Source organism: Chinchilla lanigera, unplaced genomic scaffold, assembly GCF_000276665.1.
Source record: "Chinchilla lanigera isolate Chin_1 unplaced genomic scaffold, ChiLan1.0 scaffold00014, whole genome shotgun sequence".
NCBI classification, from domain to species: Eukaryota; Metazoa; Chordata; class Mammalia; order Rodentia; family Chinchillidae; genus Chinchilla; species Chinchilla lanigera.
Window position 1 is genome coordinate 24,979,808 of NW_004955415.1, and position 18,312 is coordinate 24,998,119.

An 18,312-nucleotide genomic window follows, 5' to 3' on the forward strand; every position below is an offset into this window, starting at 1 on the left:
GTACACAAACTGGAATGATACATGCAAATTGGTTATGCAAGAAGGAATACTTTGATCTTTATACGATTATTTTTATATAATCTTTGCACATATTTATATGCTTCTTGTGTTAGAAAAAGACAGATAACCGAAAGTTAATGAGAGCCCCAAAATGAAAGAATGAAAACTTTTACAGCAGCCAGGAGTAAATATCCAAATGTAAACATATCATATATTCATATATATATGTACATAATGTGTGTACATGTGTATGTGGACAGATTGCTAGATGACAGACAGCAGTCACACTTAGCATGGCTTCATCCAGTGTTGCAGTGAAAAATACATAACCCGCGATTATACTCTCTATGCCTTCAAAAAGTAGACAGAAGAAAACGCACATAATTTGTTTTTGACATCCTTTATTAGAATTAATAAAATATTTGATGAGAGAGAGACAAGGGAAAAAGAAAGAAGAAAACGAGTAGCACTCTTATTCCTTCACCTGAAGAAGATTGTGGGAATAATTACCAGCTTCCTCTCACGTTTCATTTGTTAGTTGCTTTTTCTTGTTCCTGCTCCAGCATGAATTTTAGGGTGGGTCTCTTTGAGTCCCTTTTGGCAATTTCTGGTGACACTTCTGAATGGGAGGTTTGCTTTCTGAGAAGTGAAGCTCTGCCAATCACAAGCTGTTTCCATCACTGCCATTTATTTTGTGGTTTCCTCTTCCACTTATGTCTTAGATGTCTTTCATCAGAATAGGAGAAAGGGAAAGATTTTTACCCTTTGGCTACAAGACTTAATACTGGTTTATGGAAATTAAGACAGGTTATATTATCATCTATGTGTCTTGATTGATTGTTTCATGAACAATAAACAACATTTACAATCATTACATTAAAAATCAAGTAACTTTTAAACAAGTGTATCATTTTCTACTGAAATTTATGTTAAACATAAATACAAGTCTCTTAGCAATCTCATAGGAAAATTCCTTTTGTGAAAGAGTATAAGTAGTTGCGAAACACCCTCAAGCCCTTTACAGGTTGGATGGTCAGACAAACAGATATCTTCATAGTCAAATTTTGTGAATAAGACAAAAATCTCTAAAGGAAAGATGACTTGATCCATCTTTTATTTTCTGAGCAATTTATGATGATGATATTAAGTTACAATAATCCTCTTTTGTGGGCTAACATTATTGTTACATAACAAACTATACCATAATATACCAGCTTGAAAAAGATATTCATTGTATCTCATGATCCCCTGGCTTGGGAGATTTTATCACTCAGTGTCTTCATAGCTATCTGGTCAGTGCAAGCCAGTTCACATGTGGCAGAAGGGACCTTTCCAAAAAGAGGGTGATTGCTACTGCATAAACTGCCTGAGTCTTTTGTTGTGTCAGTTTTGACCCAGCCAATCACATGTCTAAAACAAGATTCAAGGAAGTAACTTGTCCTTTTCTCAGGGCAGCAACTGCAAAGAATTTGCATACTTTTCAGGAATCTACCATACACATAATAATGAGGGACTGGCTTTTCTTCTTTTTTACTATAAAGATTGCAAACTAACACAAGTTCCTAATTGCTGCCCATGGGGATCTAACCACATTTTATGGCCATCTTCCAGTCTTTATCAATCCTTGTATGGATTATCTTTGGGAAGACTAGCAAATCCCGCATGGTGCTCCACATTCTAAGAATGCTGGTGACAGCTTATTCAGCCCGTGAGGGCTGCCTGATGTTGCACAGTCTGTGTATGCCAATCCAGGGATGCCACTTACACCATATTCTTAGCAATTTTGTGTATTTATCGCAATAATTGCTTGGTAAACAGTTACTAAGCTTCTTGGGGGAGGACTATTTTCCTAATTCTTGTGAAAGTGACTTACTTCTTGCAATTTATCTGATGAGCCCTTCTTAACCCTTCTTTTCCAAAAGAAAGAATTCTTAGAACAAATGGGAAATAATTCCTTACCTTATATAGATTACCTATAGCTCCTTATTTCTTATACTTTGAAGAGAATATTTTCCTGATGGCTAAAAGATGAAGTCATCCTAGTCTTAATTCATGTAGATTATGTGTTCATATTTACAACCTCAGTTTTCATAATATTAAGGTTTTTCATGCTTATTAAAGTTTTTCATGCTGTTTGTTTTTTACAAATCTGGAATTTTTAGTACATGTTTTTTCCAGTACATGTTTCTGTATTAATTTCCATAGTGTTTGTACTAGTTTACATTCCCCCCAACAACATAAAAATTTCCTTTCTTCTCACCAGAATTTGTTATTTGATTTCTTGATGATAGTCATTTTTCTGGGGTATGATGGAATCTCAGTGTTGTTTTATCATTTAGTGAAGAACTTCAAATAAAATGGAGCCCAGGGAGAAACCATTTCATAGTTTCTCTTATATGTGTATGCAGTATTATATAAAAGAGTAAAAAGTAGGGAATAAGAAATAGGGAGATCTTTTTCAAATAAGAAGGGGATCAAGAGATTGAGGGAGGGATGGGGAAGAAAATGGAAAGAAGATGAAAAAAAGGGATTAAGATGTTTGTACATGCACTAACTCCTTACAAGGAATGTAAACATCAGGTAATGCAAATGTCCACTAACAAAAGAATAAACAATAGAAAAAATGTTCTCTTCCATCACTCAGGGAGTGTCTGTTAATCCCTTTGACTATTGACAAAGAGATTAACAATCTTCTGTGTTGGTTTACTTCTAAGATTTTCTTCCTATGACATTGACAAGAAATAATTTTTAAATATCTATGTGCAGCTCTGACTTACAAAGCTCTATCATATCACAGAATTAAATGTGCTATTAAAGTCATTTATAAAGTGAAATGAGTCAAAAGATGAGAAAAGTATGTACATATATGAATGCACGCACATATGTATGTAAATTCCTAGCAATGAAGTTATTGCAAAAATAAAATGAATCAAGAGGGCATAGATATTATATACTTAAAAAATTCAAAGTATTACAAAAACTAACATTGAGTCTCCATATTGACTTTCAGAGAGCTTAAATGATTCTAAAATTTTGATTTGAGGAAAGGTGTATAAGAAATAAAGAACGTCAGAAAATTTTTAAGCTTCATCTCATCCTCAGGTGGGTTTTTTTGTAAATTTAAAATACAATTATTTATTTGCACTGAGAAGTGGCTCACTTACTTTAAATTATTAAAGTTCTCAGGTAGACAAACAGGCTTTTGTATCTGTACACACATACACATGAAGGTGTTTTATTTTGCATTTGCAGCACAGAAAGCTAGGTTTGTGTTGCCCATAGATTTCTGTTTTTTATCCCTGCACATTTAAATCCTCCCACAAAAGTTGAAAGAGTTGTTTCCTAAATAAGGGTCAAAGTAGGCTTCCTATACTAAGGAAGAATTGTGATGAATAGAAACTTCATTCACTGGGTCCTAACTGAGCTTGAAGGACTGACCTCACTCTTCTGGAAGGACAAAGGGTTTAAGTTAGATGATCTCAAAGATCTTCCCTGTTCTACTCCTCTCTGACATTACATTTTTATTTCTTACTTATGTCTAGACTCTCACCAGGAACATAAAAGAAAGGAACAAACTCACAAAGAGAGACAGAAATAGAAAAAAAAAAAAAAATAGTGTATCACCCAGCCCTGGAACAATAATACTGCATAAAAAGACTATCCAAAAACTCAGTAACTTATAATTACAAGTCCTGTGCTGTTTCTGTTTTTGTTTAATTTAGGTCTGCTAGAGTAGCTCTGCCTTAGGGTGTAGGTCAGCCAGTCTTCCTGAAGGAAGAGTTCAGGTCTGCTCTGTGAATGTTAATACAGGGTTTGCTGAGATCCAGTAGCAGAAGCCTCCTAGGACAGCCTCTTTTTCTGTCAGATTACGCAAGCACAAAGCCCGTCCAAACACGGAAGCGCACATCAAACTTCTTTTCATGTTTTATCTGTTGACTTTCTATTGGCCAAAGAAAGTTTGTGATCAAACTCTGAATTAATGGGGCTTGAAAATGGAACTATTTGAGTGAAACGTTCTAGGTAGGGGTGAAGCAATCAGCAGAGGTGATATCCTTACAAAGAAGGCGGGAGACTAAGCTTCAGAAGCAAATAAATATTCAATTTCCTTTTCCATTTTCTTTTTCTTTTTTCTTTCTCCCTCCCTCCCTTCCTTCCTTCCTTTCTTCCTTTCTTTCTTTCTTTCTTTTTTTTTGAGTCAGGGTCTCAGTATATACTTTGGGTTGGCCTTGAACTCACACTGTAGCCCAGGCTAGTCTTGAACTCTCAGCAATTCTCCTGCCTCATCTCCCTAGTGCCAGTATTACAGGCATGCACCACCACACCCAGCTCAAATTCGACATAAGATTACATATTTCTCTCTCTCCTTGAGAAATATGTAATCTTATGTTAAACTTTATCTTTTAATGTTGGAAAGAAGTTCACTTTCAAAAATGCTTGGACAAAACAAATCTGCAGACTAGATACATTTTGGTGATTTTCACTTGTCACAAATGCCTCTTGATTACTAACATGTGACTTGTAATTATACCTGTAAGAAAGTTTTAAAATCTTTCATTTTTCTCCCATAAAGCCACAGATTTGTGCTACCCCAGGTGGGGTTAACGTTTGGTCAGTATAATGGATCGTGGGTGTACTGTACTCATCAACGGATTCATCCGGGGATTAATTCAGGGTAAATGGTGTGGTTGGAGGTGGGCGGTACCTTGTCGGAAGAGGCGTCACTGAGGGCGAGGCCTAGCAGTGTGTGGGTACCCCCCAGCCCCGGCGGGCTCTGCCCTTTTCTCTCTGCTTCCTACCCACCCTGACCTATCTGTTTGCCTCTGCCTAGGAGCTGTCAGGCAATGGGCTGTAATTGTGAGATAAAATAAACCTCTCTTATAAGCTGGGAGGGTCAGGTATTGTGTCCCAGCTCTGAGAAAGCAACTGAGACATTCAGATTCTTTGGCCTATTCCTGTTTAGATCTTTCCTAAAATGAAAGACTGCATCACACTAGTGGTGATACATTGTACCACTTAAGAAGCACAATATTTATACAGTACCTTTAAGGACAATTGTCCCTTGGTTGGTTCCAGGCCCCCAAACACACACCAAACCCCGCAATGCTCAAATCCCTTACATAAAATGGTGAGATATTTGCCTATAACCTATGCACAACTTTCTGTATATTTTAAATCATCTCTAGATTATTTGTAGAACCTTATGCAATGTAAATGATGTATTGATTATGGAGTAATCCCAAAGCAAAGGTTGGAAAATAAGGAAAGGATAAAGTGAAGGTACAGTTTCCATTTAATTTCCTTTCCCAGTGTTTTCCTGCTGTTTTGTTTTTAATATCACCCTTGGAGCAATAAGTCAAATGTCCTCCCTCAAAGGCAGGGACCAGTGATATACACTTTGCACATAGTAAAATCTGTATGATTTCATGGCTGCTGAAAAGAAAAATATTTTCCTTCTTTCTCTCTTCCTGTGTTTCTTTAATGTAATAAAATAGCTTCCCTCGGAGGTCAAAGACTTTGCTATTTTTTTTTCCTGTTCTCTAAGATTGTTGCCACTGCCTGTTTTGAAACTTGCTTTTTGTTTGGGAGAGTTTTAATGGATGGTTATTAGTTAGTGCCTAAAGGACATAAATTTTCTATATGTAAAAGCAGGGAAGTTATAGGAAAGTAGCTATAAAGATTCTAAGCAATTCAAGAGAATGATGCTAATTGCTGTTCCAAAATTTTCCCCTATAGTCAGAGCCTTGGGCCTTTAAAGTTCACTTCTTTCTGTCGGTGACTCACATTTTTATTTCTATTCCTGTTAGTACTGTGCCATTTAGAGTTTTCCAGTTCATTTCTCCTTTCAAATTTCAAAGGCTATCCTTTGGAGGACGCACTATCTACTTCTGAACACTTGCTAGAGATTCTGAGGTGCTAGAATTCCCCTGTACTCAGCTCTTCACCCTGAGCAGTGGAGGAAGGGAAGAATCTTTCACCTCAAAGCAGATCTTGATAGAAGAGCCAAGAAGGTCCGAGAAGCATCACTGGCCAGGGAAGAGAGGTAGCACCATCCTCTGACCACCCCTGCCATGCCCTTACAATGACTGGAATTCAAGGAAACAGCCAGAAAGTGTCTTGTATGAAAATAGCCATATTTTGTTTCTCACTCTATTTGTCTTGTATAGAGAATTTATATTAATAACTTTTTAAGAACAATATGATTATACCAATGTGATAGATTTTAAATTTGTTTTATTTTGTTTCTGGTACCGGGAATCGAACTCAGGACCTTGTGCTTGGCAGGCAGGCACTTGTGCTGCTGAGCTATATCCCCAGCTTAAATTTGTTTTGAATTTGGCCCTATTCACTTTAAATAGTCTGTGCTACTGTGAAATAGCCAAATAGCGTCATGTTGCTGGTTTGTGAAATGTTTTGGCATGTGAAAAACAATGGAATCATAGAGGGAAAATCAGAGAATTCCCCGAGGGACATTGTGACCAAATCAGGCTAACAAAGAAGACAAGACCATGCCTGAACAGACTCTATTTCTTCAACTTTTGGAAGTTTCTTTTGAATCCCAAAGTAAGGATAAATTTGACCTCCCATAAATATTAGGGCAATTTGATTAGGCTTAGTCAGATCCAGAAAAATGAATTATAACCAAAGTGGAAAAGTATTCATAAAGACTTTCACATTTAACTGGGGCCCAGTTTACAGGCATGCATCTATAAGTATAGTTTTCCAGCCTGATACCTCATACCTGACGGCCCAGGAAAGATGTTTTCATTTGGCCAATGTAAGATTGACTCCATTTTCATAGTCTATTAAAGGACAGATGAATTTATAATGTTTCACAATGGAGGATTTCCATTTCACATAAAAATCCGGGTTTCTGGTTTCTTTTGCAAGACCCAGACACATGTCCAAGGACTCAGCTGTTCCTTTTCTTGGCCATAACGCGCATTCACCAGTCTGCGTGGTCCCATCCCACACTGCCTCCCCTGAGCGCCCTCACCCACACCTGCTTTCAGGTGTCTCAGTCTCACCAGTCCTTGGTTGTTCCCTTACCTGCCCAGCCACAGAGGCTGTTATGGTTAGCAGCCAGGTCTCAGTCCTGTCTGTCCCAAGATTTTCTCTGGAGTAATGGGCACCTTCTCTCACCCTGGGGAACAGTGTGCTCTGCCTGTGCGTCTGCTGGCTGACACTGATTCTCCCCACACTGACTCTCAACCTTGATCAGTGCTTCTCCCTGTTGTGGATCCCAGGTTGTCATGGTGACCTAGGCCTGGGCACTTGCATGTCAACTCAGTGGTCATTTAAGTCAGATCACATAATGAAGCAAAGAAAGTGCTAGGCCAAGATGCTGTACATCCGGGCTCTTCATACACAAACCTACAGGAGTAGTCTCCTTAAGTGACAAGAAGAACATTTCCTTTTAAAAGTTAATATCTTTGGATCTTACAAACAGCAGCATTTTCACTCCAGAAATAAATTTCTATTTTACAAGAGGAGAAAAAAAAAAACACAAAGCAAATCTAAACTTCATATCTTGATTGCTCAACAAGAAAGTATATTGATGACACAAATGTCCTGAGCTAGGTAGTGATTATATTTAAGTGCCATAGAAGATTTTCTCGGAAGAGATTGCAATCACTATAAGCACTTAGCATTGCATTGCTTACACAGAAGGGAAGTGACTGTTGAAAGGAGAAGAAACCTCCTTTGTATAGATTAGTTTGTCTATTGTCCATTAACTGTGAATGAAAGTTGAAATTCTGCTCATTGTGATTCAATGCTAGATTCCTTTAAGCAGCAATCCTTGTTTAAAGAACTGCCTGGAATGTCTGCTGAGCTTTGTTGCTGGGATGGTCAGTGATGAAGGTTATAGAAATTCAGAAATGGATTTTTTTTCCTGTTACTATGCCACAAGTAGGTGTGCAGATACACACATGCACACACACACGGGTGTGCATATTTTGAGCCTCTTCAACTTTAACTAAATTAGTACCTACTCTTCTATTTAGTTTTACATAATGAAATTTATGTCATTATTCTTAAAGGAAAATATTGGTGTTTTCCATGTTAGAAATATTAGCCCTGTTAGAAATGAGGTCAGAAACACTCAGGGAGGATGAGTAATTTTGCCAAGGTGAATAGGTACAGAGTTAAAACTTTAGAAATCCAACTTTATATGATTTCAGTGTCACTAGCTATGTTCTTAACCACTTTTCTCTACTCTCTTCATAACCATTCCTCTCTCACTCAGGATGGTGGAAAAAAACATAATATCAAACTTTTTGTGTATTTCCTTATCCATGCATAAAATAATATACCAAAACGTACCTGATCATAATGCGCTTATTAAAAGCACATTATTTCTCTGAAGTCCATGCTTAAATGAATAGAGCTGCAGCTAAACTGCAGTTGACATTAGGGAAATTCTTGCTTTAACGATTTTAAGGAGCTAGAAGATTTGATAAGATTATTTTAGTCCCTGGTTGAATTTTACTTGGACAGAAGCTTAGAAAAACATAATTTTATACCTAAATACTCCATTAAATACAAAGGTTAAGAAATGCAGAATAAGAGAAATATAAATCATGTTCTCTTAGGTGGTACATGATTTCAATCTGAGAAAGGCTTTTGCCTGTTTTCGCTGGATGTGTCCACCATAGGGACACTGTGAGGCCAATTATTGCAGGATCTTCCTTTGATTCCTCTTTCCACTTGTGACCACCAGGCCTCTTTCTTCTTTAGATTTCCCGGTTCTGTCCTCATTTTAAGGTTTGGCGTTGCTCAGAATTCTCCCCTTGGTCGTCTTCCCGTTTCATCACAACTCTTTCTGTTTCTGCGCATGCTCACTTCCTCCATACTCTTAAACACCACGGATGTGCTCCTAAGTTCCAGATGACTCTCCACCCTGTATCCACCCCAAAAAACTCCACCCCACTGAACTGAAGACTCTGGCCACTGATGTGGTGGTTCCATTCAAATGTTCCAGCAGCTCACTGAAGGTAACATTTCTGGAGTTTAACTCATTTATTGCCCTTAAAAGTGGGCTTCTAAATATTTTTGTGTAATTTGGTGATGCTCCCACATTGTACTGCTAAAGTTGGAAACCTAAGATTTACCTTAGAGTATTGCCTTCTCTCTTAGAAAGAATACTCACTCAGTAACCACATCCTGTCAAAGACACCCAATTTTAAAAAATGATCAAACTACTTTCTTGTTTACATTCTTTTGATGACAGTCTTCAGTATCTTCAAGGGAATGGGAGGAGTCCGACCTGGATATTTCTCTTTTTACTTTCTCTTTCTTGTGCCGGGTTTTCATCTATTCTGTCTGACTCGCACTTTGTTTCCTCCTACAACTTGCCTTCCACACTGCTGCTAAGGTACCTTAATCTTTCTAGTATGTAAATGTGATTATGTCTATGTTCTGGTTCTCTGCTTCTGCATCAGAGAAAGAAAGTCCAGTGACTTCCAAGGTGATTATGAGTTTCATCTCCCCAGGTTCATCTCTCATTACTCCATTCTATATCCTTGCTGATCCCAGCCATATTGAGTTTCTTAGAGTTTCTAGAAGATACCATGTTGCCCTGTGCTTCTTTGTCTCTTTAAAGAAGAGACATTTGCCTTGATTTCTAACATCATGGCCCAAGCCCCCTAGAGTATCAGTATCCTTCCACCAAATCCCAGTTCTGCTATCTTTCTGGTGTCCAGTGAACATGCAGTTGCATTGATCACATAGTTAATTAGGTGTCCCCATGTTTTATCTCTGTGTCTTGTAGGGACTTCCATTGCTGTATGTACTTTGATCTAATTTACTGGGTCACAATATATATAGTCATTAGTCTAATAGGCAAAGACCTTTTTAGAACTGTTTTGCATCATTTCCTTTTCTCCAACAACTAGGGAAAGCTTCCTCATAGTACAGGCTTAAACGATATTTGTTGAAAAATATAGAGTTTGCTAAATAAAATGTATACATCTGGAAAAGAAAACCTTGTATAGATATTTAATACTAAATTTATTGAGACATCATGAGATTAATACAAGGCACGTTTGGCCCCTGCAGTTATAAGAGGTGCTCAGAGTGGTGGCCATCGGCTTCCAGACATTTATTAGTATGGGGAACTGCTGAAGTGTATGTACATTTTTTTCTGGACTGTGTATATGAATAAATAAATCGCCTGTGATTGGTTTTTTAACATAGGTAGCATTTTTCTATTTTCATTTTATGTAATATATAAAAAAACACTGAACACTGTGACAGCAATATCATGAATCTAGAAATAATGAAAGGCTCAGAGAGACAGGAACTTGTTAAAGGTATTCAGCCATTGAATTGCTGGTTATCTATAACTATGTTTATTTTTCCTCTACTTTATCACACATTTACATGTATGTACTTGGGAGGGCTACTTGACCTGTTCTTGTCTATTTTTCTCATCTGTAAAATGAGATAATAATAATTCCTACATCTCATTATTGAGTGAGCCCATGAACTATTACATCTAACACATGCAGAACAGTCTTGGCACACACAAAGTGCTCACTGAGTTGTTACTAATGCTGTTAATATTATTATTAAGGAGAAGTTAGACAACAGCAGAATCCTTGGCCGAGTTCTCTCACTGACTTTTAACACACTGCTTCATTCAAAAATTCAGGTGTTTGTGTCATCCAAACTTCTTTGCTTAAGAAGCCTTTAAAGGATAATCCAGAGGCTCTGGAAGTTTAAAAATATACCGCATGACATGTACATTTTGTCATAGTACCTCCTGACATTACCACTTTGGTCTATGAGTATTAAACTGAGGAGATAAGTGCTGGACTATACGTCCAAATGAAAGAATTCCAGCTACCTGTGTCTTAAATTTTCACCTGTGTTTTATATGCTGTTAATTCTGGAATACCTTGGTTTATCTACATTCAGGGATAAATAAATAAAGTGTCCCAGATCCCTACTCTGTAGATCTACTTATTTCTCTGATGCATGAAAATGTTGTTAGTTATCTCCAACAAACATATCCAATTACATTTGAAGAAATTGAACATCAAAAAGAGGATAGAAAGAAAAGCCATTTATAGCAATTGTACTGTCTTATAAAAGGACTTTGATTATCTATAATAGCACAAAAGTCCTAGGTGCTAAGAAGCCTCTGAAACTGAATCAAACATTAGGAGCTCTGAGTAAAGGAAAAAAATCTTAAGAGTAAATAGGCATTTGGAAGAAATAGAAAAAATGAGATAAGAGGACTAGCACAGAGACTAATAGTAATGATTCCACTTAAGCTGTTCCTTTAATAGTCACATCCCAAGGGGATCTTGGGAATTACCTAGGGACTTGACATTATTATTCAGAGAACATTTGGAATTAACACCATCCTTATTGTTGAAATTCTCCCTGGAGTTGTTTGTACACACCTTGATGTTGATGCTCTAAGAAGCTATTATATCCTTGTACGCATTAGATTGCAGAACAACTAAATTAGGGGTGCTCTTGGTTTTGATTCAATCAAAGAGACATTCTGCATTAGGTACGAGAATCCTACCGGTGGTTCCAGTGATTCACTCAGGAGTTCTTTATACTCCAGTAAAGAGTCAGGCACTGTGAACTGTCCACTGAGGTGCTTGCTTTGCTTAATTGAGTGTGGTGTGCTGAAACACTAGTCAGTAACAGTTTGAAAGTGGGCACATGTATCCAAATACCAGGTAGCAGCATAAAAGTATTCTCTGCTGGCAACAACACTTAGAGACATGCCTAATCTTCAGAACACTGGCGGGCCAAAAAATGTCAATGACCATCTCCACCCAGTTCAAAGAACTGTACTTTGTTTGGGGGATGGGTTGTTTGTTTGTTTTCAGTATATAGCTCTTAGAACTAAGAATCCAGAACAGCCAGAAAAACAGAAAAATAACCTCTTCTGATATTTCTTCCTGAGGAAACCTGTCTGTCAGATAAAGAAATATGTTTCCATCATCCACTACTTCTATTGTATAAAATACAACCAAGAACCTGCCACAGGGGTTATCCTGGAAACTGTGGTGGCCATTTCACATCGGACAAGGAAGCGTCCTTCTCAGACTGTGTTGGAGCCCTGTTGATGCTGGTTGTGCTATGCACTGCTGAGGCATTCTTGTAAGAGAAAGGGAAAAGAGGTCAGAATACGTTCCAGCACAGAGAAACTCAGTAGTGCTGAGCTCAAAGGAGTTGCTCCATTACAAAATTGCCTCTGAAAATTATGTATTTTTTAAAACTGCATTTCTCTTCCCAGGGAATTGTCTTCTGAATATAAGTTTCTAAGAATTGATACTTAAACTCCATTAAGTGCTACTATAATTAATTAGCACTTTCTGATCTACCCACTGCTGTTTTCTAATATAAGGGTACAGTGGCAGAAACCCATTAAAAAATAAGTAGAGAAATGAATATTTACTTCCAATTCTGGGAAGTATTCTAAGTAGACAGAGAGCAGTCCTGCCACAGGAGGGAAAATGAGTGGCTCACATTGTTTGCTGGTCTGATAACTCCTTTTGAACAGGTATTTTAACTGAATTCCAAAAAATGAGAAAGGAAAACTTAGGAGTAAAACAGGGAGAGAGTGCACTAAGCAGAGCTCTTGTGGTTGTGAAAGCTCAGTGGGAGAGTGGGGAGAAGCCCACTGTGCCCAGTGGCAACTGCAAAGAGGGGAGACCTTGGGCCTGGTGCTCAGTAGGTAGCCGTGGATCTATCACGAAGGAGATTAGGAATACAAGGACCCTAACAAAGGCTTGAGCAAAGGCATTAAATGATTTAATCATCATTCTGAAAGAGTTCTAACTACTGTTTGGTTAGTAGATTGCTATTGGGCAATAGGCAATTGTTGGAGAAAGCTATTGGGAGGCTTCTCTGGTGGCAGTAAGGGCATAGGTTGGGGTGGTAGAGCCACTGAAAAGGAGGGCATTTTGAGGCAAATCATGAGTGATATGAACTGATGAATTCAATGGGAGGGATGCAGGGCTATGGGATAGCTCATGAATGCCTTTCCAGGTGTGGTCTAACTCTTGGTTAGATAGTGATAGATAAGGAAGTCTTCACTCACCTTGAATACCTTGAATATGTTTGTCGATTTCTCTTCCCATGCTCCTTCCCTCTTTCCCTGCCATAGTTCTCTCAATCCCTTCTCTTTGCAGATTTGATACATTCAATAAACATACAATGAAAAAAAATAAAAGTAACACTGAATTTCAAATTTTTGAGTGATTCTAACAAACTGCATACCCAAATAAGAACCAAATTCTATGGGAGAGATCCTCCTTTACAGCTAAAAACTAGGGAGGCAGAGAGAACTTAGGTAACATGCCTAAGGTCACACAGCTGTGTAGCAATTTCTGGGAACAATAAGTCTTTGGCTTAATAGAGTAACCACCTAATGAAGGTAGCAGACTACAAATAATGCAGTGCTTGGCAAAGTTATTACAATAATGGTATCAGTGATCTTCTAGTTGACATATGTAGGAGTACCCAATGTAGTCCTAAACAATTGCCTTAACTTCTTTATACCCACTGCTCTATCAAAATATCTCATATTGAGTAATTTATAAAGGCCAGAAATATATCATTCACAATCATGGAGGATAGGAAGTTCCAGACCAAGGTGTCAGTAGGGTCACTGTTTGAAAAAGACTACTCTCTGCTTCCAACATGGCACCCCATGGCTGCAGCCTCCCGAGGAGAGGGGTGTTATGTCCTTATGAGGTAGAAGGGTGAGTGAACCTAAGTTTGCAAGCAGCCTCCTTACAAAGGGCCTTATCTTACTCATGAGAGAAAGAGCTTTCAATATTTCATCACCACTTCTTAGTACTATTGTATTAGCCATTCAACTCCAATGCTTGAATTTTGAAAGAAACACATTTAAGCTATGGCAGTGGAGAAGATATACAAGCTTCCAGAAAGATACACTTTGATGAGTAGGTACGTGTTATGTAGATGGAATTAATGGGGAAGTGAAGGTTTAATAGGCAAAGATGCATATATAGGGACAATATTGGAGGAGAATTGATAAGGACTATGGCAGAGAAACAGACAACAGAGGTTAAGTATAAGATTTAGAGCCAAGAATATTTTTTAATTTTTATCTCAAATACATCTGTTTGTACTGAATGGATGAATTGGGGAGGGTCAAATCAGTAATCCAGAAATCCAATTTCTTAACTCTATTTTATTTTCATTTGTCTACTAGAATAAAATAGGATTTAAAAAATTATTTCATTTGTACATGTTTGCAATTCATGTAATGTACAATTGTCTTGGAGAATGGTTACATGCACATATTACAGTATATTTCTTTCTCTTTTTTAAACCCCTTTCCCTCCTTTCCTCCAGTTTCTCTACCCCATTCTTCAATCGTGTTGATGTTAGTTTTCTTATCCCATGTTACGGCCTATAATGTTTACATTAACTGGGGTTATGAAGTTCCTGTACATGGCATATCTTTATTCTTATTTCTTCTTCCCTTCCTCTTCACTCCTCATCCTTCTTTTCTCAGACCACTTCCCTATTGCAAGAGATCCATCCCCTTGTGCCTTTATATCCTTTCTTATTTTCTTTGTACTTTGTCTTACTCAAAACAGGGATACCATGTGGTATTTAAGCTTGTATTTCATTCATTTCACTTAACATTATATTTTCCAGGTGTATCCATTTGCCTAAAAGTTCTCAAATGTGTCATTCTTTATAGCTGAGTAGTATTCCATTATAATAAATATAACATTTTCTTTACCCAATCATCTGTTAATGGGTTTACAGGGTGCTTCTAGGACTTAACTATTACATATTTTGCTGCTATAAACATTGTCATGCATGTATCAATCATGGTAGTGTGACTTAAACTTTTTGAAGATACCCAACAGGGAGATAGCTGGATCATATGGAATTTCTAATTTCAATTCTTTGAGAAATCTCCATACTGATTTCCATGATAACTGTACTAGTTTGCATTCCCACCAACAATGAAGGAGGGTTCCTTTTTCACCACAGCCTCATGAGCATTTGTTATTGTTTGCTTTCTTAATGATTGTCATTCTTTCTGGAGTAAGATGAAATCTTAGTATTGTTCTAATTTGGATTTATTCTAATGGTCAGAGATTTTGAACATTTTTTCATATACTTTTTGACCCTTTGTATTTCTTCCTCGTGAAGTACCTGTTCTTTTCTTTTGCCTATTTCTTTTTTTTTTTTTTACTTTAAGAAATAAAAGAAGGAAAACATACTAACAAACAGACATCCTTTTAGAAAATAGTATAAGAACAATACAAACAAAACAGTTACAGACAAAGTTGTAGGAAATTAACAATGTTTGTTGTATTACTTATTGATATCTTCAAAGTGGTTTCTCAGGCAAACAAATAGAGACATACAAGATTGATTAAACAAGTAATCATTAACTGTTCCTTTCTGTAGAGCAATAGAAGACAGTAGTACAGCTGTGTTAGCTATCCTGTATATACACAGCTACATAATTTCCCCTTCTTTCCCTTCTCATTTCCCACACCCCAGTTGCCCTTTACTTTTGAGCAGTTTCCTTTCATTTCACAATGTCTATCATACCTCCTAGTTTTTATTCACTCTTTCAGGTCTTACACTAGTGAGACAGCACAATTCTTACAAATTCTTTTGCCTATTTCTTGACTGAGTCTTTAATTTTAGGTGATTTAATTTTGAGGGGTTCTTTATATATTCTAGATATTAGTCCTCTGTTTGAGGAGTAGCTGACAAAAATTTTTCCCAATCTGCAGGCTGTCTCTTCATTCTATTGATTGATTCTTTTGCTTTACAGAAGCTTTTCAGTCTGACATAAATCCCATTTGTCGATTCTTGCTGTTATCTCTGTGTGATTGAGGTTCTGTTTAGAAAATCACTTCCTCCACCTATGTTTTCAAGTGTTTTACCTATTTTATCTTCCAGTAGGTTTAATATTTCTGTTTTAAAGCAAAAACAGGTTTTACATATCACCGTGGTGCTAGCAATGAAAAAGTAAGATAAAACTGAAGATTAAATGAGAAAGGACATATAAAATATTTAGCACAGAATTCTTATTTGCTTTTGAACATCCGGTGTATGCATGTGTATGTCTATGTGTGATTATTTATTTCCTTGACAATGTCAGCTCCATGTAGTCTACCTATTTGAAGAGAAAGAATTAGAGTAGATTCTCCTCAAGACCTAGGCCTTATCTATGTAGGCCCTTATAACTGTAAGACTGATGATATGCTGGAATTTCATCAGCAGCAAATCCTGGAAAGACAGTTGTACTCCTAGCACAGAAATGCTTTCTTTGCACAGTTCTTCTATTGTCTATTTTGCAAATGATGTACCAGGCTTTTAAATTTACCAGATGTTATTTCTGAAAACAGCCTGCAGTTCTTGGCATCATGCTAGAATTTCTACCTCTGACCAGTAGTTCCCTGTTTCAGGGAGGGGTACACTGCTTTAAGGTTGTTGGAGAAAAACATTCTACCATCTTTCTTTCCAGTAATGTACTAGGTGGAGACACAACCTATAATCCAAATCAGGACACGTGATAAGATAAAGGGACATTGCTAATATGGTAATATATAACATATAGGCCATCAAACTGGAACTGCCTGAAAAAATGGAGTTATGGGATCACCCAAGTGATATCATGCTTGGAGCAGTCTGTGTGCCTCTAGTGCTCTGTTTCTCTCATGGCCAGACATCCCTCTCAACCTCACACACTTGTAGGTTGCAGGCTTTTCCCCCAGAATAGTGGGTATTCTTTGTAGAAACCACACTGAAAGAAATTAAGTAGACTCATGCTTCTTTCTTTCTTACTTCTTACTGGTGTTGATTCACCATGAGGAAAAGGGTCCAAGCTGAGTACCTGCATCTCAATCCCTGGCCCTTTCAAACTCTTAAAGGTATTTGGTATCTTCCCAATATTCCCTGGAAGGAAAGTTAGTGGCTACTTGATCCTCCACGTGAGAGTCTCAAATGTCAAGTCAGTGCCTGATAACTCAGCATATGAAAAACTCTAGGGAGTTCAGTGTATAACTCCACACTTAAAGCACTGCAGCTGTTTGTAACATGCAGTACCTCTCAGTTGCCAGTGTAACATAATGACAACCATACTCCTCTTTGATGTGATAGTAAGGTTTATTATGACAGGTCCCTCATACATTGTATGAGGACCAGAGAGATGGACTCTAAGGAAGGAAATTTCTACCTTACTTTTATATGATATGAATGACACCTGAATAAATTTGCTTTTTGTTTGAAACCAGATGGCCCAATGGAGCAAGTCACACAGGGAAGAAATTTATGAATCTAGTCATTAATGCACATTTGGTCCCTATAATCACTGCACATAAAATAAGTCACTTGAAAACATTATTCATTTTAATCAAAGGGCCACACAAGAGCTTTATTATGCCTCTTATTTTTAAAGTGACTGCAATTGTAAATGAAGTTTTACTACTTCCTAATCATCTTCCCATGGTAAATTGCTATTCAGTTTTCTTTAGAAAAATAAAATAACAATCAAAAATGATTAGGTCATTGATGGGTGGTTAGAGGGATTGGTAAGAGAATCGATATATAACTCAGCAAAAACAATAAAATCTTAGAGGTAGTAAAATTTAGATGATGGATATATGGGGATCCATTGTAAAGTTCTTCCAACTTTACTGAATGTTTAAAAATTTACATAATGAGATACTGAGAAATGATTACTTATTGTTTTCAATTGAAAGTCATGGAGTGGAGGGACTTGTGGTTGTTATTCTCTCTTTGACATCATCATAGCTGCTGAAAGTGGTGAGGGCAAAAGTCCCCAGTACAGAATCACAGCAGTGGCTCTGAAGCTATTGTGCCTACATACAGTATTCCATGCAGTACAGGTGGCCAAGTGTCAGCTGGCAATTGACCTTGACATCTTAGTCCCTTGCAGGGCACAGATTGCCTCTTCTCTCACAAGTAAGTCATGATCCTGAAATGCACGTCTTAGGGTTCTTTACATGGAGTTATAGTATCTCAGGTTACTACCCTGATTTGAAAGAGGAGAAACAAAAAGAGAAACAAAACAATTGAGACGATGTGAACAGAGGAAAAGGGTAAGAAAGGTGGGAGAACTTATGCAGCTGAGCAATTTCTCTGTTCTGTAACTCAGTTTTTAAATTTAAGAATGTTTCTAGGGGTAAATGGGTGTAAATGTCAAACCAAAGCACAGAGGGCCACATCCCAATGCATTTAGCTGCAAGCTGTACTGGTGCAGGCCCACAGGTGTCCAACACATCTGTATGAAACCCAGCCACCGTGTTCCTTTCCTTG

At 37.5% G+C, this 18,312-nt stretch overlaps 1 protein-coding gene and 1 long non-coding RNA gene across 5 annotated transcripts in view; one reads left to right on the forward strand and one right to left on the reverse strand.

The window, feature by feature from the left end:
* Positions 1-18,312, forward strand: part of Macrod2 (MACRO domain containing 2) — a 1,840,776-nt gene that overhangs the window by 1,581,399 nt on the left and 241,065 nt on the right. The window lies entirely within an intron of this gene.
* Positions 448-18,312, reverse strand: part of LOC106148091 — a 37,831-nt gene continuing 19,966 nt past the window's right edge. Inside the window, exons 2-4 of the long non-coding RNA XR_001233225.1 lie at positions 17,910-18,028; positions 13,067-13,149; positions 448-726 (exon numbers count right to left, since the gene is read on the reverse strand). This is a non-coding gene — a long non-coding RNA (uncharacterized LOC106148091). The remainder of the gene's footprint in view (positions 727-13,066; positions 13,150-17,909; positions 18,029-18,312) is intronic.